Consider the following 10,550-nt stretch of genomic DNA (forward strand, 5'->3'; position numbering starts at 1 on the left):
GGGGGCTAGACTAGGTGGCTTCTAATGTCTCTTCCAGTTCTAGGTCTAGGATCCTAGATCTGATCCTAATATGCCCCCATGAGTGGTATAGTTTTCCAACTGAATTTTTTGTCATTGTATAGTATTGAAGTGTGCTAGAAATGAACCTCTTTTGTGACCTAAAGGCAAGCCTCTGTTATGAAATGTGTCTTTGGAATATATCTTTCTTATACATCTAATGTTGATACTCATTCCAATCTGTGCAAAGAGAATTACTCTTAGATAATGTACTTAACTGAGAATCATAAAAGTGTAGAGGTGGGAGGGATGATAAAGACCATAGGATTTAAAGCTACAAGAGATCTTAGATATTATTTAAGCCAATCTTTCATTTCATCATTTGTAAAATGAGGGGGTTGCCTTAATAACCCTTAAGGCACCCTTCCAGGTCCAATTCTTATGATCTTCTGAAACCTCATTTTATAGATGAGGAAGCTTAGTCCCAAAGAGGTCAAGGGACTGTATACTAAGGGACACATGTATTAAGCACCAGTGATGTAGATGAAAATATACCAGTGCTACAATACAAAAAATGAGCACCATATAGTCCCTACTCTCGGAGAGTTGGGACATTAAAAAAAATATGTTTTTGTTTTTTTTTAAATTTCTCTTTCACCTCCTATGATTGCTGTGAGGACCAAATGTGATAATAATTATAAGTAGCACTTAGCACAGTATCTGGAACATAGTAGGTGCTAGATAAATGTTAGTTATTATTTTCATTATATTATTGTATTATATTATCATTTCTGAGTGATTCGGTTTATTTGTTTCAATAGAGCATCAGATGATAGTTGTAAACAGGGAACATTGGTTTCTTTAGGTAGTTGCCCATTTTAGAATCCATTTAGAATTTAAAATTAATAAATATTTGCTTATAAGTTTAGAAATAATAGTTTTATATATACATATAATAAATTTATATAATATATATCCATATAGACCCTCCCCCCACATAAACAAACATATATCTTGACATCATAAGGATATAATCACTATGTGATTTTTTTCAGCCTCCTTGAAATTTCTCACACATGATACTCCATCCCCAGACCCATGCCTTTTCATTAGCTATCCACAACACTTGAAATGCTTTCCCTCCTCATCTCCACCTCCTGACTTCTTTCAAGACTCAGCCTAAATCATCTTTTCCTGGTCACTTCTATGTGTGTGTGTGTGTGTGTGTGTGTGTGTGTGTGTGTGTGTGTGTATTTTCACATGTCTTCTCCATTAACACGTGAACCTCTTGAGGGCTTCGTGATCCAACTCTTTATTTTTCCACCACTTAACACAGTAGCTGGCACACAGTAAGAATTTAATAAAATGTTTGTTAACTAATTGAATGATAAAATGATCTACCATTTCTTTTAAGTGCTCCTACAATCTGCTTCTTATTCTTGGTTCATTAATTGTTATGTGTTATAATCTAAATGATATATTACTTCCATAATCAAAAAAAGTCATCATCAAGTTGCTAGCCTACCAGTGTTGGCAGATTTTTTTTTTTTGGCTAGGCAATGGGGTTAAATGACTTGCCCAGGGTCACACAGCTAGTAAATGCTATGTGTCTGAGGCTGGATTTGAAATCAGGTCCTCCTGACTCCAGGGGCAGTGCTCTATCCACTGTGCCACCTAGCTGCCCCCTATTGGCAGATTTCAATCACTCCACAACTCAAAAGATGGTGATCAAAAGTTGTAATAACAGTCATGGGTGTATTACTGCTTGAGAGAATGTACACAACCACACATCACTGATCCATTTGATCATTTGCATATTGTGCACCTATGTCCCAGCCCACAATAAAATGGAAATTACTATCACTGATTTGTCTTTTCTCTACAAATCAAGTACATTGCAGGGAGCATTCTAAAAGTAACTGGAATTTTCTTCTGTGTTTTACCTGTGCATGCAGCAGGTAGGTGGCACAGAAGATAGAGCTCTGGACTTGGAGTAGGGAAGACCTGAGTTTAAATCCAGCTTCAGACACTTACTAGCTGTGTGACCCTGACCAAGTCATTTAATATCTGTTCGCCTTGGTGTCTACATCTGTAAAATGAGGGTAATAATAATAATAATAACACCTATCTCCCAAGATTGTTTTGAGGATTAAATGGGATATTCCATAGTGCTTAACACAGCGATTGGCATATAATAGGTGCTTGATAATTTTTTTTATCTCTATTATCTTAACACTGAGCCTCTTGCAATACTGATCATACAGCTTAGAACTATGCAATATATCAACCTATATCAAGTATACAAACAAAACACTACTAATACTACTTTCACTATAACTAATGTCAACCTAATTAATCACTATAGTTTGATAATGTTCCTCATTGCTAGCTTATTAGTTTTCCATCATCCCTCTCCTAATTACCATGTCATCTGCTATCTAGAGCAGGACTAGTAATTAAAGAAATACATAGGCTAAGGTAAAGGTAATTATCAACAAGAGGAGGGGAAGGAGAGGCTAAAATTGGAAAGATATAACACAGTGTCTGCCTGGGCTTTTACCAAAAGGACTATAGGGAGCAGATATCTAAGGTACTAAAAAGAGTGATTAGAGCTCACGGCTAAGATGAGGGAACTGAAGTTCATGGAATATATAAATGATATTTTCAAAAAGGCAAGAAGCTTCTAGAATGGTGTGTCTTTTTATATATATATATATATATAATATATATATATATATATATATATATATATATATATATATATATATATATATATATATGTATTTATAAGAGATGTAAATGTCCTGCCATGGCTAGGGATCACATTCTGTACAGTCCCAGATAAGAATGACTTCCTCTTATTAACTTAGCTACACCTAGTGAGTTCATGAGTTTATGCCCTCTGTACATAGCACAGTGATAAATAACAGGAAAGACTAATTTTTCCCCAATAATAGTAGGTAAAACTAATTACTCTTAATAAAATTCTAGAATTTATGGATTTAGCAAAAAAGAAAAAAGACCATACAAAAGTTAAAGAAACTTCAGCTTGATAACTTTGAAGGTTAGAGCAGTTTTTTTTCCCCTTAATACAGTATAGAATGGAGCCTGACATACCTTCTCATGTCACAGCTGTTGTTGTTCATCCTTTGTTTTCAAAGACAACCAATGACATCACACAACAATGTCTTGACTTGCATGTGCATTGGATTTAAGTGAGGCAGAGTTGCGCAAAGTCATCAGCTTCACTTTCTCTTTCAAAGTAAATTAAGTCCAGGGCAACACAAAAGTCATGATGACTGGTGGTAGCCCAGAATGCAGTGGATAACTTTGGTGTCTTCAATGGCTCTAAGCACTCCATAGAACCTGCTTCAGCCACCTTCAAAGCCATTGAAACAATTTGATTTCATCTAGCTCCAAGAAACTATAGCATGCATAGTGGCTATACCCCAGGAAAGCCATCTTGGCAGATGGGCTAAAACCAGGTTGAGAGTAACCTACAGGCCTAATACCTGGAGGTATATTACAGGAATGTCTACTCCAACCATGTGAAGACTTCCCATAGTGAAATAGGCTAATGAGAATAATATGTCACAGTAACAGCATCCCAATACCATTAATGTTTGCCTTCTAAAGAACTTTCTAACTCATTTTAGAGACCCTCAATGTCATCTGTACCAAAGGGTAATGATTTTTGTTTTCAGTCCCTGCCACCCAGGGACTATATCTATCTATGAAATTTTAGGAAAGCTTTGATCTAGACTGGCCAGGTGGTCAAAATCATGAATCTTTGAAGTCTTGAAGTATGATAGCAGTAAAATTATGGATAGCCAAAAATTTTACAGGGGTGGGGAACCCGAGGCCTCGAAGCCATATGTGGCCTTCTAGGTCCTCGAGTGTGACCCTTTTGCTGAGTCCAAGTCTTACAGAATAAATCCTTTTATTAAGGGGATTTGTTCTATGAAGTTTGAATTTGGTCAAAAGGCCACACTTGAGGACCTAGAGGGTCACATGTGTCCTCTAGGCCACAGGTCCCCCAACCCTGTTTTAGACACAAGAAATGATTATATGTTTATCAAGGTTCTGTTGGACTGCTATTCTTTACTCTCTATTTTCTTCCTTTACAAATTCATTCACTCTTCTATCTTCAGTTACCACTTCAATGCAAATGACCTCTCTTTGATGCTCAACTTCTTTATTTCCGGCTACCCACAGGACTTCTCCACTTAGGTGTCCCATTGGCACTTCAAACTCAACATGTTCACAACTGAACTTCTTATCTTTCATCCTAATCTTCACAATTCCTCTTACCTGGTCTCCCATCTTTGCCACCATCTCTCTCATCTCTTATAAATGACCAGTAACTAAGTCATATCTATTCTAGTTCTCACATTCATCTTCCTACTATTCCTGTGGTTACTACACTAAAACAGACCTTCATTGATACCCAGCTAGGCTATTACAATATGCTCTTTACATGTATTTTTGTCTCCATTATTCATAGAAGTGCAAGTAAAGCTTTCTTATGCACTCTCCTAAACAATCTTCAGCAGATCATCCTACCTTATAGAAGCAGTTCATAGACCAATGTGCCAATAGAGTGAAATTCAAAATCCTTCATCTGGTATTAAAGGGCCCCACATAACCTGACACTATTCTACCCTTCTAGTCTTATATTCCAGTCACTTATGTCCATTTTTTGGTCTAGCCAAACTTCATCATCCTTCAAATTCAAACTTAGCACAAATCTTTGTATTTTTTACTCCTTTGCTCATATTCTTCTCTATACACAGATGTATTCCTATTTATTCTGCACATATTAAACTAATTGTCATTTGAAGCCCATATCAAAGGTCTTTACGAGTCATCCACAAAATATTCTCTGAATTCCCTGGTCAGTAATGACTTTTCCTGCTGAAACCTCACACAGCACTTTAAAAAAAAAACCAAAACTCTAAAGTACTTATTATGTAGCATTTATAAGTATAACTATCTGTGTATGAATCTTATCCCTCAACTAGGCTATTAGATACTTGAAAGTAAGGGCTAATATTTCAGCTTTTTTCTCTCTTCCAGTATCTAGCCTGCTGCTTTCCACTTAGTATGCATTTACTAATGCTTACTAATTTTTGTATTTTATTGTATTGAAATGTTATTTTGTACAATAGATTGGTGAGTTATATTTGAGAGAAGGGAGAAGAGATGGAGGGGGAATGAAGGGATCCAGTCCTATGATTTCAATAGGAATTTTTTGCTGTGAAAACAGTATTCTACCAATGCAGAGCAGCAAATTGTCTACAACGTTTACTTAGAAAGAATATATTATCATCAAGAGATTAAGTGATTTGCCCAGGGTTATTCAACTTGTATATGTCAGATTTGAACTTTTGTCTTCCTGACACCAAAACTATGCTGCCGAGACCCAGCCCTGGGCAAGAAGAAATTAATACATACACAGTGAGTGCAGAAGCAGTGGGGCAGGGACATCACTGGGTGTGGGCACTTACAGGAGGGCAGAATTCTTGGTTTTGGCTTTAGGCCAGAGGGGAGAACTGAAAGAAGATCTGAAGCCAGAGACATCATCCTCCATAACCCACGATTAGAGGTGATTACAATAATAAGCTGCTACAAATTTTTTAAATAAGCAGGCAAAGGAGAAAGAACACAACTGTAGAAGGTTACTATGGGAATAGAGAAAAAAGGAGTTCATCTTCAGAGGAGGTTACTGAAGCAAAAAAAGCTTCTTCTACCCCAAAGAGTATTGTTACATGGTCACTTGCCCAAAATGAATTTACAGAAAAATTTTAAAAAGTCAGGAGTACCTGAGTTCAAATCTGGCCTCAGACCAAACACTTGACACTAGCTGTGTGACCCTGGGCAAGTCACTTAACCCCAATTTCCTTAAAAAACAGACTTTAAAAAATGAAAGAGATTGAGGAAAGACTTTTAAAAATAAGAAGCATCCAATAAAAACAAAAAGAAAGTCAACAAACTGGAAAAGGAGATTTAGAATTTTAAGGAAGAAAATGACTCCTTGAAAATTAAAATTGGGCAAGGGGAAGCCAGTGAAGTTATAAGAGACCAACAAATACTAAAACAAAATATAAAGAATGAAAAATATAGAAGAGAAAGTGAAACATCTCATTAAAAAAAAAAACAACTGATCTGGAGAACAGATCAAGAAGAGAAAATATAAAAATAATTAGACTGCCTGAAAGCTATGATAAAAAAAAAGAATCTTGATACAATAATACAAGAAATGATTAAAGAAAATTGTCCTGAAGCATTAGAACATGAGGGGATAGTGGAAAAGTAAAAAATCCACCATCACCACCAAAAAGAGATCCTACCAGGAAAACCTACGGGGTTATCATAATAAAATTCTGAAATACCTAGCTCAAGGATAAAATATCATAAGCAACAAGAAAAAAAAACTATTCAAATATGGTGGAGCCACAGTTAGAATCACACAGGACTTAGCAGTGGTGACAATAAAAGACCACAGATCTTTGAATACTATATATTGAAGAGTAAAAGAACTGGGGTTGTGGCCAAACACATCATACCTTGCTAAGCATAATTCTGAATGAAAAGAAAAATTTATATTCAATGAAATGCCAGACTTTCAAGATTTTGTTGCAAAAAAAAACTGAACTTAATAGAAAATACAACATACAAAAAAAGAGAAGTATAAGGTACACATCAAAGACTAATTACAAGGGACTCAATAAGGACAGACCATTTACTTTTTATATGAGAAAATGTAAAATGTATGTCTAAGAGTGTTATTAGTAATTGGGTAGTTCAAAAGAAAGGTGGGGGTAGACCTGAGTATGATGTGATTCTAAAAAGTAAAACTGTTCAGGTAAAAGCAAAAAAAGTAATTATGTTAAGCAAAAGAGGTGCTAGAAGAATAACTGACATAAAGGAGTTAGATGTAGGAGGAGGACTCGTAATTCTGGAGTCCTATTCTCGTTAGGAATGGGTTAAAGAGTGAACAATACATATACAGATAGGTGGGTATAAAAGTCTTCTAAATTCAGAAAGAAATAAAAGACTAAGGTGATAGCAAGTGAGGAGAGGATAAGAGAGGGATTTTTAGAGGGAACCCTATTCTCACCAGATCTGGATTAAAGGGAGAACAATATTTAGAATGCAATAAAAGTCTTCTAAATTCATAAAGGAACAAGGCTTAGGGAATAGGATAAGGGGAGGTATAGATTAACAGGAATGGGATAAAGAGAAAATAATATATATCTTTGGAAGGCTATAAAAGACTTCTAAATTCAGATAAGAAGGGTAAATTGAAAGGGTGGGGAAAGATAAGGGAGGGATTTTGGTGGGGTAGGTTAAGTAACAGGAGAGCAAGAAGTAAAGTTGAAGAGTCAGGAGGGATAGGAAATAAAAGATACATACAAACATAAAATAAAGATCAGGAGTAGAATTTTAGATAAAAAAATCTGGAGTAGTAATCATGATCTCAGACAAAGTTAAAGCTAAAATGGATTTAATCAAAAGAGCAAATAGGAAAACTATACTGTATGCCAGCCATATTAATCAACATTGTTTTTGACTATTTAAAATAACTAGACAGTATAAGGTGGGAATATTGCTGTAGTATAGGAAATGATGAGACTTAGAAAATATGGAAAGACTTAGATTTATAAAAGACGATATTATCCACCCTTAGAGAAACAAAGGACAAAAAAAGTACATTACAGTCTTATATAGATATATTTGAATGTGTATATATATATATATATATATATATATATATATACATATATATATAAAATGTGTGTATGATTATAGATTTCTAAGTATAAGTATGTGATGTGAGTATATGTATGTTTATGTATGTTTGTGTGTATGTATATAGGTGTGTATACACATATGTGTGCATGTGAATGTGTGTGTATGTATGTATGTACATAACTCCACATTTAATGACAGTCTTTTTGGGGATAGAAAGAGGTAAGGGGGTAAAACAAAGTAAAAGAGTGCACAGCAGTGATCAAAAGAAAACTTACAAGGAAGCAAAGAAAAGATGGACAGTTCTGAACACAATGTGTAGTTTTCATTATATAGTCTTTCTTGAAATAGAAATTTATAACTGCATATTTTGAATCCTCTCATTCTCTGCTGTGCACATGGCAATGTTTTTTTTTCTTATTTTTTATTTAAGTTTTAAATGAATTAATTTAAAAAATGAACATTTTGAGTTCAAGTCTTCCATCTAACACATATTGGTTGTGTGACCCTGGACAAGCCACTTGACTTCTCAGTATCCTCAGGCAATTCTTGAAGGCTATAAAGCAGAGTTTTTCCTAATATGCTTTGGTCCAGGAAGATTCCTCACCCAGGAACTCTTGCCAATTATTGTAACATAATAATAATAATTACTGTATTACTACCAATGTTAGTTATTAATTATGTATTGGTATTAAATAATAACAATAAACCCAGGTGTGGAAGCTCACATCTGAAAAAAACCCATGAAAAAAATCAGGATTCCCTCTAAACACATACAGATATTATAATAAATTCCCAATTATCCTGCAATGATGGACGAATGAAGGATATTCTGGATAATTGAGCTTCCCATGTAGTAGATGATTGAATATACCAATTCGTTTTTCTAAAAAGTAATTAATTTAGAAGGGAAAATTGCTATTTCCTTAGCAAAATACATATATTTGTAATTCAATTTTTCTGATGATGTAGTATTAGTATTATGAATATAACTTGCTATAGTGGAATTAACCTGTGACTACAGTGGTACATGTGTATTGTACGGGATATAGGGCTGACCGAATATGTTTACATACAAGTTTTCTGACTCCAAATCCATTGTTGAATTGGTTTGCGAGCCCAGTCCTGGTTTTTACTGCCTGTGTAACCCTAAGTAAGGCATTTCCCCTATCTAGGCCCTAATTTCTGCCTCTGTAGATGAGGGGGCTGGTCAAGATGGTGCCTAGTGTTCGCTCCATCTTTAAATCATGCATTGTATTTTGCCACGTCTTAAGTTCTCTGTCTTCTTTCAAGACACAACTCAAATCCCACCTTCCATAGGAGGCTTTTCCAGGTCACCCACAGCTACTCATGCTTCCTCCTTTCAACTTACCTTCACTTGTTTATACCTAGTATTTTCCTTGTTTACATGTCTCCTCCATCAGAATGGGGCAAGGAATTTTTTTTGCTTTCATTTTGTTTTTGCCTTTCTCTGTATCCTGTATCCAGAAATATGTGGTACAGTGCCTGACATATACTAAGTGCTTCATAAATGCTTGTTGACTGACTGACTGACTGAATAACTGACTGGCATTATGAAATACAAGACCTTCATGGAAGAAATGAGGATTGCCTTTCTGTAAAAAATTATTATTGGATCAAAGGCAAGAATAATCTTTATTTTTGGTAGTTTTCCTAGATGTAGAAAATCTCCACTGTCATTATCAGGGTCCTTTGCCTTGTCAGCAGCATTAAGAACATTTTTTTTGTTATCTCTGCATCAGTAACTTAATGTATCATAGTAGCACCATTCTTAGCTTTTGAGGTGACAAAGGCTCTGTGCTGTCTATGATGTCACTACTTTACTGACAGGGTCACCAGGACTCTCCAACTCTCCTTGGTGTCCCCTCTTCTTTTATTGATACCACTTCCCTCTAAAGTCATGGGATCATAGGATTTATATCTGCAAAGGACCTCTGAAATCATCCAAATGTGGGCTTCTTTATCACCCAACTTAAGCTGCAGGAGAGAATGACTTTCCTGTCTCCTTTGCCTTTCTCCTTGAAAACAGCCTAAAACTATTTAAGTGATTAAGCACTGCAGGGAAACATATGGAAGATTCAAATAACAAAGGAAAAAGTCACTAAATTGTTGGAGCCTTAAAAGTAGTTCATTCTAGTCCTATGTGAAAAGGTTTTCTCCTTTAAAAAAAATGCATAGGATTACAAAGGAAATAAATTACATCTGTATATTTAGACGCATATCTAAATGTGCGTGTGCATATATATACATATACATATATACACATATATATATATATACATATATACATATACATATACATATATTTATATACATATATTTATATACATATGCACATATACATATATACACGTATATGTATATATATGTATATATATACAAACAGATTTATAGCTCTTGGATTAAGAATAGCTTATCTTAATCTCTCTTTATTTCTACTTACAAGGCCACCATCTTAGTTATATGCTCTACTCACCTCTTGCCTGACTATTCAAATGCCTCATCATATCTTCCTGTAACCTTATCCCAAGGCATTATTCATATAACTAATGAAGTGATTTTTCTTTTGACTATGTCACTCTACTGATCAATAGACTTCAATGGCTCCCTATTGCTTTTAGGATCAAATATAATCTCCTCTATTCGAATTTTAAAGCCCTTTATAACCTGAACCTAAAATATCTTTCCATTATTATTCATTACTACTTTTCTTACACTTTGTGGTCAAGATGAACTGCCTTTTTGATTTCTTTTCTTCACACATGATACATTCATCTCCT

Source organism: Phascolarctos cinereus, unplaced genomic scaffold (assembly GCF_003287225.1).
Source record: "Phascolarctos cinereus isolate Bilbo 61053 unplaced genomic scaffold, phaCin_HiC Scaffold_726;HRSCAF=1367, whole genome shotgun sequence".
NCBI classification, from domain to species: Eukaryota; Metazoa; Chordata; class Mammalia; order Diprotodontia; family Phascolarctidae; genus Phascolarctos; species Phascolarctos cinereus.